This window comes from Parasteatoda tepidariorum, chromosome 2 (genome assembly GCF_982258835.1).
Source record: "Parasteatoda tepidariorum strain Cologne lab strain chromosome 2, Ptep-v5.0, whole genome shotgun sequence".
Taxonomy (NCBI): Eukaryota; Metazoa; Arthropoda; class Arachnida; order Araneae; family Theridiidae; genus Parasteatoda; species Parasteatoda tepidariorum.
Window position 1 is genome coordinate 33,462,289 of NC_141756.1, and position 19,208 is coordinate 33,481,496.

At 37.6% G+C, this 19,208-nt stretch overlaps 23 non-coding genes across 23 annotated transcripts; all 23 read right to left on the reverse strand.

Moving 5' to 3' along the window:
* Positions 1 to 3: 3 nt before the first annotated feature.
* On the reverse strand, positions 4 to 122 carry LOC147815147 (U5 spliceosomal RNA). The gene has a single exon (XR_015432150.1). It is a non-coding gene; the product is annotated as a U5 spliceosomal RNA (small nuclear RNA).
* Positions 123 to 1,162: 1,040 nt separating this feature from the next.
* Positions 1,163 to 1,269, reverse strand: LOC147815148 (U6 spliceosomal RNA). Its single transcript, XR_015432008.1, has one exon. It is a non-coding gene; the product is annotated as a U6 spliceosomal RNA (small nuclear RNA).
* A 317-nt stretch (positions 1,270 to 1,586) lies between these two features.
* Positions 1,587 to 1,705, reverse strand: LOC147815149 (U5 spliceosomal RNA). Its single transcript, XR_015432151.1, has one exon. It is a non-coding gene; the product is annotated as a U5 spliceosomal RNA (small nuclear RNA).
* Positions 1,706 to 2,745: 1,040 nt separating this feature from the next.
* On the reverse strand, positions 2,746 to 2,852 carry LOC147815150 (U6 spliceosomal RNA). The gene has a single exon (XR_015432009.1). It is a non-coding gene; the product is annotated as a U6 spliceosomal RNA (small nuclear RNA).
* A 317-nt stretch (positions 2,853 to 3,169) lies between these two features.
* LOC147815151 (U5 spliceosomal RNA) lies at positions 3,170 to 3,288 on the reverse strand. Its single transcript, XR_015432152.1, has one exon. It is a non-coding gene; the product is annotated as a U5 spliceosomal RNA (small nuclear RNA).
* A 1,041-nt stretch (positions 3,289 to 4,329) lies between these two features.
* LOC147815152 (U6 spliceosomal RNA) lies at positions 4,330 to 4,436 on the reverse strand. The gene has a single exon (XR_015432010.1). It is a non-coding gene; the product is annotated as a U6 spliceosomal RNA (small nuclear RNA).
* Positions 4,437 to 4,753: 317 nt separating this feature from the next.
* LOC147815153 (U5 spliceosomal RNA) lies at positions 4,754 to 4,872 on the reverse strand. The gene has a single exon (XR_015432153.1). It is a non-coding gene; the product is annotated as a U5 spliceosomal RNA (small nuclear RNA).
* A 1,039-nt stretch (positions 4,873 to 5,911) lies between these two features.
* LOC147815154 (U6 spliceosomal RNA) lies at positions 5,912 to 6,018 on the reverse strand. Its single transcript, XR_015432011.1, has one exon. It is a non-coding gene; the product is annotated as a U6 spliceosomal RNA (small nuclear RNA).
* Positions 6,019 to 6,335: 317 nt separating this feature from the next.
* LOC147815155 (U5 spliceosomal RNA) lies at positions 6,336 to 6,454 on the reverse strand. Its single transcript, XR_015432155.1, has one exon. It is a non-coding gene; the product is annotated as a U5 spliceosomal RNA (small nuclear RNA).
* A 1,042-nt stretch (positions 6,455 to 7,496) lies between these two features.
* Positions 7,497 to 7,603, reverse strand: LOC147815156 (U6 spliceosomal RNA). Its single transcript, XR_015432013.1, has one exon. It is a non-coding gene; the product is annotated as a U6 spliceosomal RNA (small nuclear RNA).
* A 317-nt stretch (positions 7,604 to 7,920) lies between these two features.
* On the reverse strand, positions 7,921 to 8,039 carry LOC147815157 (U5 spliceosomal RNA). Its single transcript, XR_015432156.1, has one exon. It is a non-coding gene; the product is annotated as a U5 spliceosomal RNA (small nuclear RNA).
* A 1,043-nt stretch (positions 8,040 to 9,082) lies between these two features.
* On the reverse strand, positions 9,083 to 9,189 carry LOC147815158 (U6 spliceosomal RNA). The gene has a single exon (XR_015432014.1). It is a non-coding gene; the product is annotated as a U6 spliceosomal RNA (small nuclear RNA).
* Positions 9,190 to 9,506: 317 nt separating this feature from the next.
* LOC147815159 (U5 spliceosomal RNA) lies at positions 9,507 to 9,625 on the reverse strand. Its single transcript, XR_015432157.1, has one exon. It is a non-coding gene; the product is annotated as a U5 spliceosomal RNA (small nuclear RNA).
* A 1,050-nt stretch (positions 9,626 to 10,675) lies between these two features.
* Positions 10,676 to 10,782, reverse strand: LOC147815160 (U6 spliceosomal RNA). The gene has a single exon (XR_015432015.1). It is a non-coding gene; the product is annotated as a U6 spliceosomal RNA (small nuclear RNA).
* Positions 10,783 to 11,099: 317 nt separating this feature from the next.
* LOC147815161 (U5 spliceosomal RNA) lies at positions 11,100 to 11,218 on the reverse strand. Its single transcript, XR_015432158.1, has one exon. It is a non-coding gene; the product is annotated as a U5 spliceosomal RNA (small nuclear RNA).
* A 1,035-nt stretch (positions 11,219 to 12,253) lies between these two features.
* Positions 12,254 to 12,360, reverse strand: LOC147815162 (U6 spliceosomal RNA). Its single transcript, XR_015432016.1, has one exon. It is a non-coding gene; the product is annotated as a U6 spliceosomal RNA (small nuclear RNA).
* A 317-nt stretch (positions 12,361 to 12,677) lies between these two features.
* On the reverse strand, positions 12,678 to 12,796 carry LOC147815163 (U5 spliceosomal RNA). Its single transcript, XR_015432159.1, has one exon. It is a non-coding gene; the product is annotated as a U5 spliceosomal RNA (small nuclear RNA).
* A 1,034-nt stretch (positions 12,797 to 13,830) lies between these two features.
* LOC147815164 (U6 spliceosomal RNA) lies at positions 13,831 to 13,937 on the reverse strand. Its single transcript, XR_015432017.1, has one exon. It is a non-coding gene; the product is annotated as a U6 spliceosomal RNA (small nuclear RNA).
* Positions 13,938 to 14,254: 317 nt separating this feature from the next.
* On the reverse strand, positions 14,255 to 14,373 carry LOC147815165 (U5 spliceosomal RNA). The gene has a single exon (XR_015432161.1). It is a non-coding gene; the product is annotated as a U5 spliceosomal RNA (small nuclear RNA).
* Positions 14,374 to 15,406: 1,033 nt separating this feature from the next.
* On the reverse strand, positions 15,407 to 15,513 carry LOC147815166 (U6 spliceosomal RNA). Its single transcript, XR_015432018.1, has one exon. It is a non-coding gene; the product is annotated as a U6 spliceosomal RNA (small nuclear RNA).
* Positions 15,514 to 15,830: 317 nt separating this feature from the next.
* On the reverse strand, positions 15,831 to 15,949 carry LOC147815167 (U5 spliceosomal RNA). The gene has a single exon (XR_015432162.1). It is a non-coding gene; the product is annotated as a U5 spliceosomal RNA (small nuclear RNA).
* A 1,055-nt stretch (positions 15,950 to 17,004) lies between these two features.
* Positions 17,005 to 17,111, reverse strand: LOC147815168 (U6 spliceosomal RNA). Its single transcript, XR_015432019.1, has one exon. It is a non-coding gene; the product is annotated as a U6 spliceosomal RNA (small nuclear RNA).
* A 316-nt stretch (positions 17,112 to 17,427) lies between these two features.
* Positions 17,428 to 17,546, reverse strand: LOC147815169 (U5 spliceosomal RNA). The gene has a single exon (XR_015432165.1). It is a non-coding gene; the product is annotated as a U5 spliceosomal RNA (small nuclear RNA).
* Between the last annotated feature and the right edge of the window lie 1,662 nt (positions 17,547 to 19,208).

A 19,208-nucleotide genomic window follows, 5' to 3' on the forward strand; every position in this document is an offset into this window, starting at 1 on the left:
ATAACCCCACCGTTGGATGGGGTTCCAAAAATTGAGTCAAGCTCATTAAATTGTTCCTCTCCACGGTAATCTTTAGTAAAAGGCGAAAGATTAACTCGATGGATGAAGAGAAACCAGAGCATGTGAATGCCATATTTCAGTTTTTACATGTAAGATTTTAAAAAGAACAAAAAGTGGTACCTTCGCTTTTTCGAAATTGCGCACACTATCTAATTAACGTGCAATGCCCCCTCGTATCGCTATGTGGATTTATTCTCTTTAGCTTGCGATTCTATTTCGGAAGAAAAAAAAATGAAGGAGATAGTAACTCTTTTCGTCACGGTCCTCCCTTCAAATTGCGCGACTTGTTAAAATAAGTTTATAGAGCAAAAAGCTATACGTTACTTGAGATTCGCTTCATTCGAGCTTACCTGAACAACGCAAACTTGTTTGAAGTGGGCGTAAAGAGTAAGCCGAATGAGAGAGAAATAATATTGTCATTTGCGTGTCTGCTTTTTATGTAATTATTTGTCGCATGATAATGCCATCCTCGGGCTTCAAACCCACTGCTCGGCAGTTGGAAGCATTACCACGGAACCAACATAGCACAGCTATGCTATGGACGGGGAGGATCCTTCAAAATAATGCAAACATTTCTCTCATAATTTCAGTGGTAGATATCTAAAAAGTAAAAGTTGTAAGTACTAATAATAATGTTGTGTCGGATGGTGACTGAAATTCACGATGAGGTTAATGAGGATTTGAGATAGCCAACAACACGGGCAATTAATCTCAGTTGCATTTGTCGAGCACACTGCAAATTCTGTATATTTGCTGGAACTTTTAAGAGACTACAATGTTCCCTGATACTTTTCTTTCCCCAAACAAAGTAGTAAAAAATAGACTTTTATAACCGATACTTTTATTTATTAATTTTTTTTTTTTTTTTTTTATGTACCGCATCGTAGATTTTGTTCCGTTGAAGGAAAACTAAATTTATATTCATTTTGCTTGCTCTTTCTTTATTAGAGGAGGAAAAATTGAAAGCAAGCTGTTCACAATACCGAATAAAGCTTTTCAGTAATAAGTAGGCGTTTCCCTTTCTAGCATACCTCTGAGTTTTCTGATGTCAAAAGCTTCCAGCATAGAGTAAAAGTTTCTCTTTAAACGACGAAATAAGACAAAAAATGTGGAACGCTTCACGATTTTGCGTGTCATCCTTGCGCAGGGGCCATGCTAATCTTCTCTGTATCGTTCCAATTTTAGTATATGTACTGCCGAAGCAAGTACACTAGAGGACTGGTTAGAGTTTTCTTATATACTATGCTTGAAGTAGAAATATATTAGAGTGGTAGCCGTTTTTGAATTATTTATTGGGTTTCTTTCTTCGGCGAAGCCCTAGACAGGAGAGCGGCGCATGCGCGTGGACTTTGAGAAAAACATCTCCTCAGTATCGCGCGAGACTCGTGTCTCTTTCATTCAGCTCGAGCAGAAAATGATGGTACGAAGAAATAAGATCTATCTCTCCTTCGACAGCGTAGCTGCGGCAAGAGCCGGATAGAAAAGTTCCGCCCACCATCTTCCCGAATTCTTTTCTTAGTTTTATAACCCCACCGTTGGATGGGGTTCCAAAAATTGAGTCAAGCTCATTAAATTGTTCCTCTCCACGGTAATCTTTAGTAAAAGGCGAAAGATTAACTCGATGGATGAAGAGAAACCAGAGCATGTGAATGCCATATTTCAGTTTTTACATGTAAGATTTTAAAAAGAACAAAAAGTGGTACCTTCGCTTTTTCGAAATTGCGCACACTATCTAATTAACGTGCAATGCCCCCTCGTATCGCTATGTGGATTTATTCTCTTTAGCTTGCGATTCTATTTCGGAAGAAAAAAAAATGAAGGAGATAGTAACTCTTTTCGTCACGGTCCTCCCTTCAAATTGCGCGACTTGTTAAAATAAGTTTATAGAGCAAAAAGCTATACGTTACTTGAGATTCGCTTCATTCGAGCTTACCTGAACAACGCAAACTTGTTTGAAGTGGGCGTAAAGAGTAAGCCGAATGAGAGAGAAATAATATTGTCATTTGCGTGTCTGCTTTTTATGTAATTATTTGTCGCATGATAATGCCATCCTCGGGCTTCAAACCCACTGCTCGGCAGTTGGAAGCATTACCACGGAACCAACATAGCACAGCTATGCTATGGACGGGGAGGATCCTTCAAAATAATGCAAACATTTCTCTCATAATTTCAGTGGTAGATATCTAAAAAGTAAAAGTTGTAAGTACTAATAATAATGTTGTGTCGGATGGTGACTGAAATTCACGATGAGGTTAATGAGGATTTGAGATAGCCAACAACACGGGCAATTAATCTCAGTTGCATTTGTCGAGCACACTGCAAATTCTGTATATTTGCTGGAACTTTTAAGAGACTACAATGTTCCCTGATACTTTTCTTTCCCCAAACAAAGTAGTAAAAAATAGACTTTTATAACCGATACTTTTATTTATTAATTTTTTTTTTTTTTTTTTTATGTACCGCATCGTAGATTTTGTTCCGTTGAAGGAAAACTAAATTTATATTCATTTTGCTTGCTCTTTCTTTATTAGAGGAGGAAAAATTGAAAGCAAGCTGTTCACAATACCGAATAAAGCTTTTCAGTAATAAGTAGGCGTTTCCCTTTCTAGCATACCTCTGAGTTTTCTGATGTCAAAAGCTTCCAGCATAGAGTAAAAGTTTCTCTTTAAACGACGAAATAAGACAAAAAATGTGGAACGCTTCACGATTTTGCGTGTCATCCTTGCGCAGGGGCCATGCTAATCTTCTCTGTATCGTTCCAATTTTAGTATATGTACTGCCGAAGCAAGTACACTAGAGGACTGGTTAGAGTTTTCTTATATACTATGCTTGAAGTAGAAATATATTAGAGTGGTAGCCGTTTTTGAATTATTTATTGGGTTTCTTTCTTCGGCGAAGCCCTAGACAGGAGAGCGGCGCATGCGCGTGGACTTTGAGAAAAACATCTCCTCAGTATCGCGCGAGACTCGTGTCTCTTTCATTCAGCTCGAGCAGAAAATGATGGTACGAAGAAATAAGATCTATCTCTCCTTCGACAGCGTAGCTGCGGCAAGAGCCGGATAGAAAAGTTCCGCCCACCATCTTCCCGAATTCTTTTCTTAGTTTTATAACCCCACCGTTGGATGGGGTTCCAAAAATTGAGTCAAGCTCATTAAATTGTTCCTCTCCACGGTAATCTTTAGTAAAAGGCGAAAGATTAACTCGATGGATGAAGAGAAACCAGAGCATGTGAATGCCATATTTCAGTTTTTACATGTAAGATTTTAAAAAGAACAAAAAGTGGTACCTTCGCTTTTTCGAAATTGCGCACACTATCTAATTAACGTGCAATGCCCCCTCGTATCGCTATGTGGATTTATTCTCTTTAGCTTGCGATTCTATTTCGGAAGAAAAAAAAATGAAGGAGATAGTAACTCTTTTCGTCACGGTCCTCCCTTCAAATTGCGCGACTTGTTAAAATAAGTTTATAGAGCAAAAAGCTATACGTTACTTGAGATTCGCTTCATTCGAGCTTACCTGAACAACGCAAACTTGTTTGAAGTGGGCGTAAAGAGTAAGCCGAATGAGAGAGAAATAATATTGTCATTTGCGTGTCTGCTTTTTATGTAATTATTTGTCGCATGATAATGCCATCCTCGGGCTTCAAACCCACTGCTCGGCAGTTGGAAGCATTACCACGGAACCAACATAGCACAGCTATGCTATGGACGGGGAGGATCCTTCAAAATAATGCAAACATTTCTCTCATAATTTCAGTGGTAGATATCTAAAAAGTAAAAGTTGTAAGTACTAATAATAATGTTGTGTCGGATGGTGACTGAAATTCACGATGAGGTTAATGAGGATTTGAGATAGCCAACAACACGGGCAATTAATCTCAGTTGCATTTGTCGAGCACACTGCAAATTCTGTATATTTGCTGGAACTTTTAAGAGACTACAATGTTCCCTGATACTTTTCTTTCCCCAAACAAAGTAGTAAAAAATAGACTTTTATAACCGATACTTTTATTTATTAATTTTTTTTTTTTTTTTTTTTATGTACCGCATCGTAGATTTTGTTCCGTTGAAGGAAAACTAAATTTATATTCATTTTGCTTGCTCTTTCTTTATTAGAGGAGGAAAAATTGAAAGCAAGCTGTTCACAATACCGAATAAAGCTTTTCAGTAATAAGTAGGCGTTTCCCTTTCTAGCATACCTCTGAGTTTTCTGATGTCAAAAGCTTCCAGCATAGAGTAAAAGTTTCTCTTTAAACGACGAAATAAGACAAAAAATGTGGAACGCTTCACGATTTTGCGTGTCATCCTTGCGCAGGGGCCATGCTAATCTTCTCTGTATCGTTCCAATTTTAGTATATGTACTGCCGAAGCAAGTACACTAGAGGACTGGTTAGAGTTTTCTTATATACTATGCTTGAAGTAGAAATATATTAGAGTGGTAGCCGTTTTTGAATTATTTATTGGGTTTCTTTCTTCGGCGAAGCCCTAGACAGGAGAGCGGCGCATGCGCGTGGACTTTGAGAAAAACATCTCCTCAGTATCGCGCGAGACTCGTGTCTCTTTCATTCAGCTCGAGCAGAAAATGATGGTACGAAGAAATAAGATCTATCTCTCCTTCGACAGCGTAGCTGCGGCAAGAGCCGGATAGAAAAGTTCCGCCCACCATCTTCCCGAATTCTTTTCTTAGTTTTATAACCCCACCGTTGGATGGGGTTCCAAAAATTGAGTCAAGCTCATTAAATTGTTCCTCTCCACGGTAATCTTTAGTAAAAGGCGAAAGATTAACTCGATGGATGAAGAGAAACCAGAGCATGTGAATGCCATATTTCAGTTTTTACATGTAAGATTTTAAAAAGAACAAAAAGTGGTACCTTCGCTTTTTCGAAATTGCGCACACTATCTAATTAACGTGCAATGCCCCCTCGTATCGCTATGTGGATTTATTCTCTTTAGCTTGCGATTCTATTTCGGAAGAAAAAAAAATGAAGGAGATAGTAACTCTTTTCGTCACGGTCCTCCCTTCAAATTGCGCGACTTGTTAAAATAAGTTTATAGAGCAAAAAGCTATACGTTACTTGAGATTCGCTTCATTCGAGCTTACCTGAACAACGCAAACTTGTTTGAAGTGGGCGTAAAGAGTAAGCCGAATGAGAGAGAAATAATATTGTCATTTGCGTGTCTGCTTTTTATGTAATTATTTGTCGCATGATAATGCCATCCTCGGGCTTCAAACCCACTGCTCGGCAGTTGGAAGCATTACCACGGAACCAACATAGCACAGCTATGCTATGGACGGGGAGGATCCTTCAAAATAATGCAAACATTTCTCTCATAATTTCAGTGGTAGATATCTAAAAAGTAAAAGTTGTAAGTACTAATAATAATGTTGTGTCGGATGGTGACTGAAATTCACGATGAGGTTAATGAGGATTTGAGATAGCCAACAACACGGGCAATTAATCTCAGTTGCATTTGTCGAGCACACTGCAAATTCTGTATATTTGCTGGAACTTTTAAGAGACTACAATGTTCCCTGATACTTTTCTTTCCCCAAACAAAGTAGTAAAAAATAGACTTTTATAACCGATACTTTTATTTATTAATTTTTTTTTTTTTTTTTTATGTACCGCATCGTAGATTTTGTTCCGTTGAAGGAAAACTAAATTTATATTCATTTTGCTTGCTCTTTCTTTATTAGAGGAGGAAAAATTGAAAGCAAGCTGTTCACAATACCGAATAAAGCTTTTCAGTAATAAGTAGGCGTTTCCCTTTCTAGCATACCTCTGAGTTTTCTGATGTCAAAAGCTTCCAGCATAGAGTAAAAGTTTCTCTTTAAACGACGAAATAAGACAAAAAATGTGGAACGCTTCACGATTTTGCGTGTCATCCTTGCGCAGGGGCCATGCTAATCTTCTCTGTATCGTTCCAATTTTAGTATATGTACTGCCGAAGCAAGTACACTAGAGGACTGGTTAGAGTTTTCTTATATACTATGCTTGAAGTAGAAATATATTAGAGTGGTAGCCGTTTTTGAATTATTTATTGGGTTTCTTTCTTCGGCGAAGCCCTAGACAGGAGAGCGGCGCATGCGCGTGGACTTTGAGAAAAACATCTCCTCAGTATCGCGCGAGACTCGTGTCTCTTTCATTCAGCTCGAGCAGAAAATGATGGTACGAAGAAATAAGATCTATCTCTCCTTCGACAGCGTAGCTGCGGCAAGAGCCGGATAGAAAAGTTCCGCCCACCATCTTCCCGAATTCTTTTCTTAGTTTTATAACCCCACCGTTGGATGGGGTTCCAAAAATTGAGTCAAGCTCATTAAATTGTTCCTCTCCACGGTAATCTTTAGTAAAAGGCGAAAGATTAACTCGATGGATGAAGAGAAACCAGAGCATGTGAATGCCATATTTCAGTTTTTACATGTAAGATTTTAAAAAGAACAAAAAGTGGTACCTTCGCTTTTTCGAAATTGCGCACACTATCTAATTAACGTGCAATGCCCCCTCGTATCGCTATGTGGATTTATTCTCTTTAGCTTGCGATTCTATTTCGGAAGAAAAAAAAAATGAAGGAGATAGTAACTCTTTTCGTCACGGTCCTCCCTTCAAATTGCGCGACTTGTTAAAATAAGTTTATAGAGCAAAAAGCTATACGTTACTTGAGATTCGCTTCATTCGAGCTTACCTGAACAACGCAAACTTGTTTGAAGTGGGCGTAAAGAGTAAGCCGAATGAGAGAGAAATAATATTGTCATTTGCGTGTCTGCTTTTTATGTAATTATTTGTCGCATGATAATGCCATCCTCGGGCTTCAAACCCACTGCTCGGCAGTTGGAAGCATTACCACGGAACCAACATAGCACAGCTATGCTATGGACGGGGAGGATCCTTCAAAATAATGCAAACATTTCTCTCATAATTTCAGTGGTAGATATCTAAAAAGTAAAAGTTGTAAGTACTAATAATAATGTTGTGTCGGATGGTGACTGAAATTCACGATGAGGTTAATGAGGATTTGAGATAGCCAACAACACGGGCAATTAATCTCAGTTGCATTTGTCGAGCACACTGCAAATTCTGTATATTTGCTGGAACTTTTAAGAGACTACAATGTTCCCTGATACTTTTCTTTCCCCAAACAAAGTAGTAAAAAATAGACTTTTATAACCGATACTTTTATTTATTAATTTTTTTTTTTTTTTTTTTTATGTACCGCATCGTAGATTTTGTTCCGTTGAAGGAAAACTAAATTTATATTCATTTTGCTTGCTCTTTCTTTATTAGAGGAGGAAAAATTGAAAGCAAGCTGTTCACAATACCGAATAAAGCTTTTCAGTAATAAGTAGGCGTTTCCCTTTCTAGCATACCTCTGAGTTTTCTGATGTCAAAAGCTTCCAGCATAGAGTAAAAGTTTCTCTTTAAACGACGAAATAAGACAAAAAATGTGGAACGCTTCACGATTTTGCGTGTCATCCTTGCGCAGGGGCCATGCTAATCTTCTCTGTATCGTTCCAATTTTAGTATATGTACTGCCGAAGCAAGTACACTAGAGGACTGGTTAGAGTTTTCTTATATACTATGCTTGAAGTAGAAATATATTAGAGTGGTAGCCGTTTTTGAATTATTTATTGGGTTTCTTTCTTCGGCGAAGCCCTAGACAGGAGAGCGGCGCATGCGCGTGGACTTTGAGAAAAACATCTCCTCAGTATCGCGCGAGACTCGTGTCTCTTTCATTCAGCTCGAGCAGAAAATGATGGTACGAAGAAATAAGATCTATCTCTCCTTCGACAGCGTAGCTGCGGCAAGAGCCGGATAGAAAAGTTCCGCCCACCATCTTCCCGAATTCTTTTCTTAGTTTTATAACCCCACCGTTGGATGGGGTTCCAAAAATTGAGTCAAGCTCATTAAATTGTTCCTCTCCACGGTAATCTTTAGTAAAAGGCGAAAGATTAACTCGATGGATGAAGAGAAACCAGAGCATGTGAATGCCATATTTCAGTTTTTACATGTAAGATTTTAAAAAGAACAAAAAGTGGTACCTTCGCTTTTTCGAAATTGCGCACACTATCTAATTAACGTGCAATGCCCCCTCGTATCGCTATGTGGATTTATTCTCTTTAGCTTGCGATTCTATTTCGGAAGAAAAAAAAATGAAGGAGATAGTAACTCTTTTCGTCACGGTCCTCCCTTCAAATTGCGCGACTTGTTAAAATAAGTTTATAGAGCAAAAAGCTATACGTTACTTGAGATTCGCTTCATTCGAGCTTACCTGAACAACGCAAACTTGTTTGAAGTGGGCGTAAAGAGTAAGCCGAATGAGAGAGAAATAATATTGTCATTTGCGTGTCTGCTTTTTATGTAATTATTTGTCGCATGATAATGCCATCCTCGGGCTTCAAACCCACTGCTCGGCAGTTGGAAGCATTACCACGGAACCAACATAGCACAGCTATGCTATGGACGGGGAGGATCCTTCAAAATAATGCAAACATTTCTCTCATAATTTCAGTGGTAGATATCTAAAAAGTAAAAGTTGTAAGTACTAATAATAATGTTGTGTCGGATGGTGACTGAAATTCACGATGAGGTTAATGAGGATTTGAGATAGCCAACAACACGGGCAATTAATCTCAGTTGCATTTGTCGAGCACACTGCAAATTCTGTATATTTGCTGGAACTTTTAAGAGACTACAATGTTCCCTGATACTTTTCTTTCCCCAAACAAAGTAGTAAAAAATAGACTTTTATAACCGATACTTTTATTTATTAATTTTTTTTTTTTTTTTTTTTTTATGTACCGCATCGTAGATTTTGTTCCGTTGAAGGAAAACTAAATTTATATTCATTTTGCTTGCTCTTTCTTTATTAGAGGAGGAAAAATTGAAAGCAAGCTGTTCACAATACCGAATAAAGCTTTTCAGTAATAAGTAGGCGTTTCCCTTTCTAGCATACCTCTGAGTTTTCTGATGTCAAAAGCTTCCAGCATAGAGTAAAAGTTTCTCTTTAAACGACGAAATAAGACAAAAAATGTGGAACGCTTCACGATTTTGCGTGTCATCCTTGCGCAGGGGCCATGCTAATCTTCTCTGTATCGTTCCAATTTTAGTATATGTACTGCCGAAGCAAGTACACTAGAGGACTGGTTAGAGTTTTCTTATATACTATGCTTGAAGTAGAAATATATTAGAGTGGTAGCCGTTTTTGAATTATTTATTGGGTTTCTTTCTTCGGCGAAGCCCTAGACAGGAGAGCGGCGCATGCGCGTGGACTTTGAGAAAAACATCTCCTCAGTATCGCGCGAGACTCGTGTCTCTTTCATTCAGCTCGAGCAGAAAATGATGGTACGAAGAAATAAGATCTATCTCTCCTTCGACAGCGTAGCTGCGGCAAGAGCCGGATAGAAAAGTTCCGCCCACCATCTTCCCGAATTCTTTTCTTAGTTTTATAACCCCACCGTTGGATGGGGTTCCAAAAATTGAGTCAAGCTCATTAAATTGTTCCTCTCCACGGTAATCTTTAGTAAAAGGCGAAAGATTAACTCGATGGATGAAGAGAAACCAGAGCATGTGAATGCCATATTTCAGTTTTTACATGTAAGATTTTAAAAAGAACAAAAAGTGGTACCTTCGCTTTTTCGAAATTGCGCACACTATCTAATTAACGTGCAATGCCCCCTCGTATCGCTATGTGGATTTATTCTCTTTAGCTTGCGATTCTATTTCGGAAGAAAAAAAAATGAAGGAGATAGTAACTCTTTTCGTCACGGTCCTCCCTTCAAATTGCGCGACTTGTTAAAATAAGTTTATAGAGCAAAAAGCTATACGTTACTTGAGATTCGCTTCATGTAAGATTCGCTTCATTCGAGCTTACCTGAACAACGCAAACTTGTTTGAAGTGGGCGTAAAGAGTAAGCCGAATGAGAGAGAAATAATATTGTCATTTGCGTGTCTGCTTTTTATGTAATTATTTGTCGCATGATAATGCCATCCTCGGGCTTCAAACCCACTGCTCGGCAGTTGGAAGCATTACCACGGAACCAACATAGCACAGCTATGCTATGGACGGGGAGGATCCTTCAAAATAATGCAAACATTTCTCTCATAATTTCAGTGGTAGATATCTAAAAAGTAAAAGTTGTAAGTACTAATAATAATGTTGTGTCGGATGGTGACTGAAATTCACGATGAGGTTAATGAGGATTTGAGATAGCCAACAACACGGGCAATTAATCTCAGTTGCATTTGTCGAGCACACTGCAAATTCTGTATATTTGCTGGAACTTTTAAGAGACTACAATGTTCCCTGATACTTTTCTTTCCCCAAACAAAGTAGTAAAAAATAGACTTTTATAACCGATACTTTTATTTATTAATTTTTTTTTTTTTATGTACCGCATCGTAGATTTTGTTCCGTTGAAGGAAAACTAAATTTATATTCATTTTGCTTGCTCTTTCTTTATTAGAGGAGGAAAAATTGAAAGCAAGCTGTTCACAATACCGAATAAAGCTTTTCAGTAATAAGTAGGCGTTTCCCTTTCTAGCATACCTCTGAGTTTTCTGATGTCAAAAGCTTCCAGCATAGAGTAAAAGTTTCTCTTTAAACGACGAAATAAGACAAAAAATGTGGAACGCTTCACGATTTTGCGTGTCATCCTTGCGCAGGGGCCATGCTAATCTTCTCTGTATCGTTCCAATTTTAGTATATGTACTGCCGAAGCAAGTACACTAGAGGACTGGTTAGAGTTTTCTTATATACTATGCTTGAAGTAGAAATATATTAGAGTGGTAGCCGTTTTTGAATTATTTATTGGGTTTCTTTCTTCGGCGAAGCCCTAGACAGGAGAGCGGCGCATGCGCGTGGACTTTGAGAAAAACATCTCCTCAGTATCGCGCGAGACTCGTGTCTCTTTCATTCAGCTCGAGCAGAAAATGATGGTACGAAGAAATAAGATCTATCTCTCCTTCGACAGCGTAGCTGCGGCAAGAGCCGGATAGAAAAGTTCCGCCCACCATCTTCCCGAATTCTTTTCTTAGTTTTATAACCCCACCGTTGGATGGGGTTCCAAAAATTGAGTCAAGCTCATTAAATTGTTCCTCTCCACGGTAATCTTTAGTAAAAGGCGAAAGATTAACTCGATGGATGAAGAGAAACCAGAGCATGTGAATGCCATATTTCAGTTTTTACATGTAAGATTTTAAAAAGAACAAAAAGTGGTACCTTCGCTTTTTCGAAATTGCGCACACTATCTAATTAACGTGCAATGCCCCCTCGTATCGCTATGTGGATTTATTCTCTTTAGCTTGCGATTCTATTTCGGAAGAAAAAAAAATGAAGGAGATAGTAACTCTTTTCGTCACGGTCCTCCCTTCAAATTGCGCGACTTGTTAAAATAAGTTTATAGAGCAAAAAGCTATACGTTACTTGAGATTCGCTTCATTCGAGCTTACCTGAACAACGCAAACTTGTTTGAAGTGGGCGTAAAGAGTAAGCCGAATGAGAGAGAAATAATATTGTCATTTGCGTGTCTGCTTTTTATGTAATTATTTGTCGCATGATAATGCCATCCTCGGGCTTCAAACCCACTGCTCGGCAGTTGGAAGCATTACCACGGAACCAACATAGCACAGCTATGCTATGGACGGGGAGGATCCTTCAAAATAATGCAAACATTTCTCTCATAATTTCAGTGGTAGATATCTAAAAAGTAAAAGCTGTAAGTACTAATAATAATGTTGTGTCGGATGGTGACTGAAATTCACGATGAGGTTAATGAGGATTTGAGATAGCCAACAACACGGGCAATTAATCTCAGTTGCATTTGTCGAGCACACTGCAAATTCTGTATATTTGCTGGAACTTTTAAGAGACTACAATGTTCCCTGATACTTTTCTTTCCCCAAACAAAGTAGTAAAAAATAGACTTTTATAACCGATACTTTTATTTATTAATTTTTTTTTTTTTTATGTACCGCATCGTAGATTTTGTTCCGTTGAAGGAAAACTAAATTTATATTCATTTTGCTTGCTCTTTCTTTATTAGAGGAGGAAAAATTGAAAGCAAGCTGTTCACAATACCGAATAAAGCTTTTCAGTAATAAGTAGGCGTTTCCCTTTCTAGCATACCTCTGAGTTTTCTGATGTCAAAAGCTTCCAGCATAGAGTAAAAGTTTCTCTTTAAACGACGAAATAAGACAAAAAATGTGGAACGCTTCACGATTTTGCGTGTCATCCTTGCGCAGGGGCCATGCTAATCTTCTCTGTATCGTTCCAATTTTAGTATATGTACTGCCGAAGCAAGTACACTAGAGGACTGGTCAGAGTTTTCTTATATACTATGCTTGAAGTAGAAATATATTAGAGTGGTAGCCGTTTTTGAATTATTTATTGGGTTTCTTTCTTCGGCGAAGCCCTAGACAGGAGAGCGGCGCATGCGCGTGGACTTTGAGAAAAACATCTCCTCAGTATCGCGCGAGACTCGTGTCTCTTTCATTCAGCTCGAGCAGAAAATGATGGTACGGAGAAATAAGATCCATCTCTCCTTCGACAGCGTAGCTGCGGCAAGAGCCGGATAGAAAAGTTCCGCCCACCATCTTCCCGAATTCTTTTCTTAGTTTTATAACCCCACCGTTGGATGGGGTTCCAAAAATTGAGTCAAGCTCATTAAATTGTTCCTCTCCACGGTAATCTTTAGTAAAAGGCGAAAGATTAACTCGATGGATGAAGAGAAACCAGAGCATGTGAATGCCATATTTCAGTTTTTACATGTAAGATTTTAAAAAGAACAAAAAGTGGTACCTTCGCTTTTTCGAAATTGCGCACACTATCTAATTAACGTGCAATGCCCCCTCGTATCGCTATGTGGATTTATTCTCTTTAGCTTGCGATTCTATTTCGGAAGAAAAAAAATGAAGGAGATAGTAACTCTTTTCGTCACGGTCCTCCCTTCAAATTGCGCGACTTGTTAAAATAAGTTTATAGAGCAAAAAGCTATACGTTACTTGAGATTCGCTTCATTCGAGCTTACCTGAACAACGCAAACTTGTTTGAAGTGGGCGTAAAGAGTAAGCCGAATGAGAGAGAAATAATATTGTCATTTGCGTGTCTGCTTTTTATGTAATTATTTGTCGCATGATAATGCCATCCTCGGGCTTCAAACCCACTGCTCGGCAGTTGGAAGCATTACCACGGAACCAACATAGCACAGCTATGCTATGGACGGGGAGGATCCTTCAAAATAATGCAAACATTTCTCTCATAATTTCAGTGGTAGATATCTAAAAAGTAAAAGTTGTAAGTACTAATAATAATGTTGTGTCGGATGGTGACTGAAATTCACGATGAGGTTAATGAGGATTTGAGATAGCCAACAACACGGGCAATTAATCTCAGTTGCATTTGTCGAGCACACTGCAAATTCTGTATATTTGCTGGAACTTTTAAGAGACTACAATGTTCCCTGATACTTTTCTTTCCCCAAACAAAGTAGTAAAAAATAGACTTTTATAACCGATACTTTTATTTATTAATTTTTTTTTTTTTTATGTACCGCATCGTAGATTTTGTTCCGTTGAAGGAAAACTAAATTTATATTCATTTTGCTTGCTCTTTCTTTATTAGAGGAGGAAAAATTGAAAGCAAGCTGTTCACAATACCGAATAAAGCTTTTCAGTAATAAGTAGGCGTTTCCCTTTCTAGCATACCTCTGAGTTTTCTGATGTCAAAAGCTTCCAGCATAGAGTAAAAGTTTCTCTTTAAACGACGAAATAAGACAAAAAATGTGGAACGCTTCACGATTTTGCGTGTCATCCTTGCGCAGGGGCCATGCTAATCTTCTCTGTATCGTTCCAATTTTAGTATATGTACTGCCGAAGCAAGTACACTAGAGGACTGGTTAGAGTTTTCTTATATACTATGCTTGAAGTAGAAATATATTAGAGTGGTAGCCGTTTTTGAATTATTTATTGGGTTTCTTTCTTCGGCGAAGCCCTAGACAGGAGAGCGGCGCATGCGCGTGGACTTTGAGAAAAACATCTCCTCAGTATCGCGCGAGACTCGTGTCTCTTTCATTCAGCTCGAGCAGAAAATGATGGTACGAAGAAATAAGATCTATCTCTCCTTCGACAGCGTAGCTGCGGCAAGAGCCGGATAGAAAAGTTCCGCCCACCATCTTCCCGAATTCTTTTCTTAGTTTTATAACCCCACCGTTGGATGGGGTTCCAAAAATTGAGTCAAGCTCATTAAATTGTTCCTCTCCACGGTAATCTTTAGTAAAAGGCGAAAGATTAACTCGATGGATGAAGAGAAACCAGAGCATGTGAATGCCATATTTCAGTTTTTACATGCAAGATTTTAAAAAGAACAAAAAGTGGTACCTTCGCTTTTTCGAAATTGCGCACACTATCTAATTAACGTGCAATGCCCCCTCGTATCGCTATGTGGATTTATTCTCTTTAGCTTGCGATTCTATTTCGGAAGAAAAAAAAATGAAGGAGATAGTAACTCTTTTCGTCACGGTCCTCCCTTCAAATTGCGCGACTTGTTAAAATAAGTTTATAGAGCAAAAAGCTATACGTTACTTGAGATTCGCTTCATTCGAGCTTACCTGAACAACGCAAACTTGTTTGAAGTGGGCGTAAAGAGTAAGCCGAATGAGAGAGAAATAATATTGTCATTTGCGTGTCTGCTTTTTATGTAATTATTTGTCGCATGATAATGCCATCCTCGGGCTTCAAACCCACTGCTCGGCAGTTGGAAGCATTACCACGGAACCAACATAGCACAGCTATGCTATGGACGGGGAGGATCCTTCAAAATAATGCAAACATTTCTCTCATAATTTCAGTGGTAGATATCTAAAAAGTAAAAGTTGTAAGTACTAATAATAATGTTGTGTCGGATGGTGACTGAAATTCACGATGAGGTTAATGAGGATTTGAGATAGCCAACAACACGGGCAATTAATCTCAGTTGCATTTGTCGAGCACACTGCAAATTCTGTATATTTGCTGGAACTTTTAAGAGACTACAATGTTCCCTGATACTTTTCTTTCCCCAAACAAAGTAGTAAAAAATAGACTTTTATAACCGATACTTTTATTTATTAATTTTTTTTTTTTATGTACCGCATCGTAGATTTTGTTCCGTTGAAGGAAAACTAAATTTATATTCATTTTGCTTGCTCTTTCTTTATTAGAGGAGGAAAAATTGAAAGCAAGCTGTTCACAATACCGAATAAAGCTTTTCAGTAATAAGTAGGCGTTTCCCTTTCTAGCATACCTCTGAGTTTTCTGATGTCAAAAGCTTCCAGCATAGAGTAAAAGTTTCTCTTTAAACGACGAAATAAGACAAAAAATGTGGAACGCTTCACGATTTTGCGTGTCATCCTTGCGCAGGGGCCATGCTAATCTTCTCTGTATCGTTCCAATTTTAGTATATGTACTGCCGAAGCAAGTACACTAGAGGACTGGTTAGAGTTTTCTTATATACTATGCTTGAAGTAGAAATATATTAGAGTGGTAGCCGTTTTTGAATTATTTATTGGGTTTCTTTCTTCGGCGAAGCCCTAGACAGGAGAGCGGCGCATGCGCGTGGACTTTGAGAAAAACATCTCCTCAGTATCGCGCGAGACTCGTGTCTCTTTCATTCAGCTCGAGCAGAAAATGATGGTACGAAGAAATAAGATCTATCTCTCCTTCGACAGCGTAGCTGCGGCAAGAGCCGGATAGAAAAGTTCCGCCCACCATCTTCCCGAATTCTTTTCTTAGTTTTATAACCCCACCGTTGGATGGGGTTCCAAAAATTGAGTCAAGCTCATTAAATTGTTCCTCTCCACGGTAATCTTTAGTAAAAGGCGAAAGATTAACTCGATGGATGAAGAGAAACCAGAGCATGTGAATGCCATATTTCAGTTTTTACATGTAAGATTTTAAAAAGAACAAAAAGTGGTACCTTCGCTTTTTCGAAATTGCGCACACTATCTAATTAACGTGCAATGCCCCCTCGTATCGCTATGTGGATTTATTCTCTTTAGCTTGCGATTCTATTTCGGAAGAAAAAAAAATGAAGGAGATAGTAACTCTTTTCGTCACGGTCCTCCCTTCAAATTGCGCGACTTGTTAAAATAAGTTTATAGAGCAAAAAGCTATACGTTACTTGAGATTCGCTTCATGTAAGATTCGCTTCATTCGAGCTTACCTGAACAACGCAAACTTGTTTGAAGTGGGCGTAAAGAGTAAGCCGAATGAGAGAGAAATAATATTGTCATTTGCGTGTCTGCTTTTTATGTAATTATTTGTCGCATGATAATGCCATCCTCGGGCTTCAAACCCACTGCTCGGCAGTTGGAAGCATTACCACGGAACCAACATAGCACAGCTATGCTATGGACGGGGAGGATCCTTCAAAATAATGCAAACATTTCTCTCATAATTTCAGTGGTAGATATCTAAAAAGTAAAAGCTGTAAGTACTAATAATAATGTTGTGTCGGATGGTGACTGAAATTCACGATGAGGTTAATGAGGATTTGAGATAGCCAACAACACGGGCAATTAATCTCAGTTGCATTTGTCGAGAACACTGCAAATTCTGTATATTTGCTGGAACTTTTAAGAGACTACAATGTTCCCTGATACTTTTCTTTCCCCAAACAAAGTAGTAAAAAATAGACTTTTATAACCGATACTTTTATTTATTAATTTTTTTTTTTTTTTTTTATGTACCGCATCGTAGATTTTGTTCCGTTGAAGGAAAACTAAATTTATATTCATTTTGCTTGCTCTTTCTTTATTAGAGGAGGAAAAATTGAAAGCAAGCTGTTCACAATACCGAATAAAGCTTTTCAGTAATAAGTAGGCGTTTCCCTTTCTAGCATACCTCTGAGTTTTCTGATGTCAAAAGCTTCCAGCATAGAGTAAAAGTTTCTCTTTAAACGACGAAATAAGACAAAAAATGTGGAACGCTTCACGATTTTGCGTGTCATCCTTGCGCAGGGGCCATGCTAATCTTCTCTGTATCGTTCCAATTTTAGTATATGTACTGCCGAAGCAAGTACACTAGAGGACGGGATAGAGTTTTCTTATATACTATGCTTAAAGTAGAAATATATTAGAGTGGTATCCATTTTTGAATTATTTATTCGGGTTTCTCTCTTCGGCGAAGCCCTAGACCGGAGAGCGGCGCATGCGCGTGGACTTTGAAAAACATCTCCTCAGTATCGCGCGAGACTCGTGTCTCTTTCATTCAGCTCGAGCAGAAAATGATGGTACGAAGAAATAAGATCTATCTCTCCTTCGACAGCGTAGCTGCGGCAAGAGCCGGATAGAAAAGTTCCGCCCACCATCTTCCCGAATTCTTTTCTTAGTTTTATAACCCCACCGTTGGATGGGGTTCCAAAAATTGAGTCAAGCTCATTAAATTGTTCCTCTCCACGGTAATCTTTAGTAAAAGGCGAAAGATTAACTCGATGGATGAAGTGAAACCAGAGCATGTGAATTAGAGATGGGTCGAAAGTAACGTAACAGTGACTGGAGCAGTCACTGTGACAGCCTGTTCCAACCAAAAAGTTGTCACAGTGACTGCTCCAGTCACTGTGACAAGTCACTGTTACTGTCACTGTGACAAAAATCACTGCTACTGTGACTGTGACAAAAATCACTGCTACTGTTACTGTGACAGATTTCACTGCTACTGTCACAGTGACAAATTTCACTGCTACTCTAGCTGTTCCAAATGCCACAGGTATATTCACTGCTCCAAAAAACATACTGAAATACCAGTGAATATTGCCGGCCGATGCTCCAGCTCGTACCCTGCGAATGGAAGCATTTTCGTCGGTTCTAAATTCAAGCTGCTCTACTCTGAAAAATATTGCTGTTATTTTTGATCAAATATCATAACGGAGTTCAGTCTCTATTTCAGTTTGAAGAAAAAAAGAAATTAAAAAAAGCCATGATTTTTATTTTTATTTTGATAATTTTTATAATTTACTATTAGATAAATTGTTCGATAATAAAAAAATCTTAATAGTAATCTTAATACAATATTATATATTTGAACAAGATATAATTCGAATATATAATATTTTTGTATATATTCAACCGTAGCTTAGTTTATATTCATACTTGAAATCTAAAACAAATTATAATTTTTATTGATTTTTCTTCTTTAAAGGGAACTGAATTTTCGGTCATAAATATCAATTATGCAGCATATAAAAAAGTAAAATTAATCAAAGTATATAAATATGAAATACGTTCGAAGAAACAGATATTGTTTAAAGACTAGGATTTTTTACATCAAGTTTCCAGACATAGCAAACATTTTTATTTATATCTTAAGTCGTGAAAAAAAAAGGAAAAATTTTATCTTCTTTTTTCCCCCTTAAATCGAAAAGTTAGTACAAGTTACTAAATATCAACAATGTAACAATCAACAATAAGTAAAAATTTCAAGAAATATCTATAAATATTTAAAAGTACGTAATAACAATTTGATTTTTTGTAAGCAATCTTATCCTCGGAAGTTAAGTGTATAGTGGGTACAATGCCGCGCTGGTGTACGAAAGGTCTGAGGTTCGATGCCTCGGGAACGCAAGCGTCAATTATTACATTTTTATTTATAGATTTATACCTATCAAAATTTTGCGGCTAATATTTTCTATTAAATTTATTCAAGCAACTAAATACAAGTCGATATCAGTTGCATACATAAAATTTTAATTTTAATATTTTTTTAATAAATTATTTTATGATTTTTTAAAAAATAAATGGTAAATTGTCAGGTTCAAGAAATCTTTTAAAATGTCTACTTTAATGGATGAAAAGTTTGTTTGAATATTATAAAAGAAAAAATAGATGTCATTTCCAAAATTCTGCCAATAATTGTGCGTAGTTAGTTAATTTCTATGTAATTTCGATCATCTAGATCGAAGTCTAAGATCGATATTTATATCGATCTTAGATCCATTGCAACGAAAAAAGCCAAAATATAAATTCAGTTAAGTTTTGGAGTTTTTAACGCTTTGGTGATAATTCACTTTTGAACTATTTTATTTGATTTTCTTATCCTTTTTTCTAGGGTATTCGTCTATAATACTCTAGTAGAGTTCAATTATTACTCATAGATTCTTAATCACACATCTATGCATGTC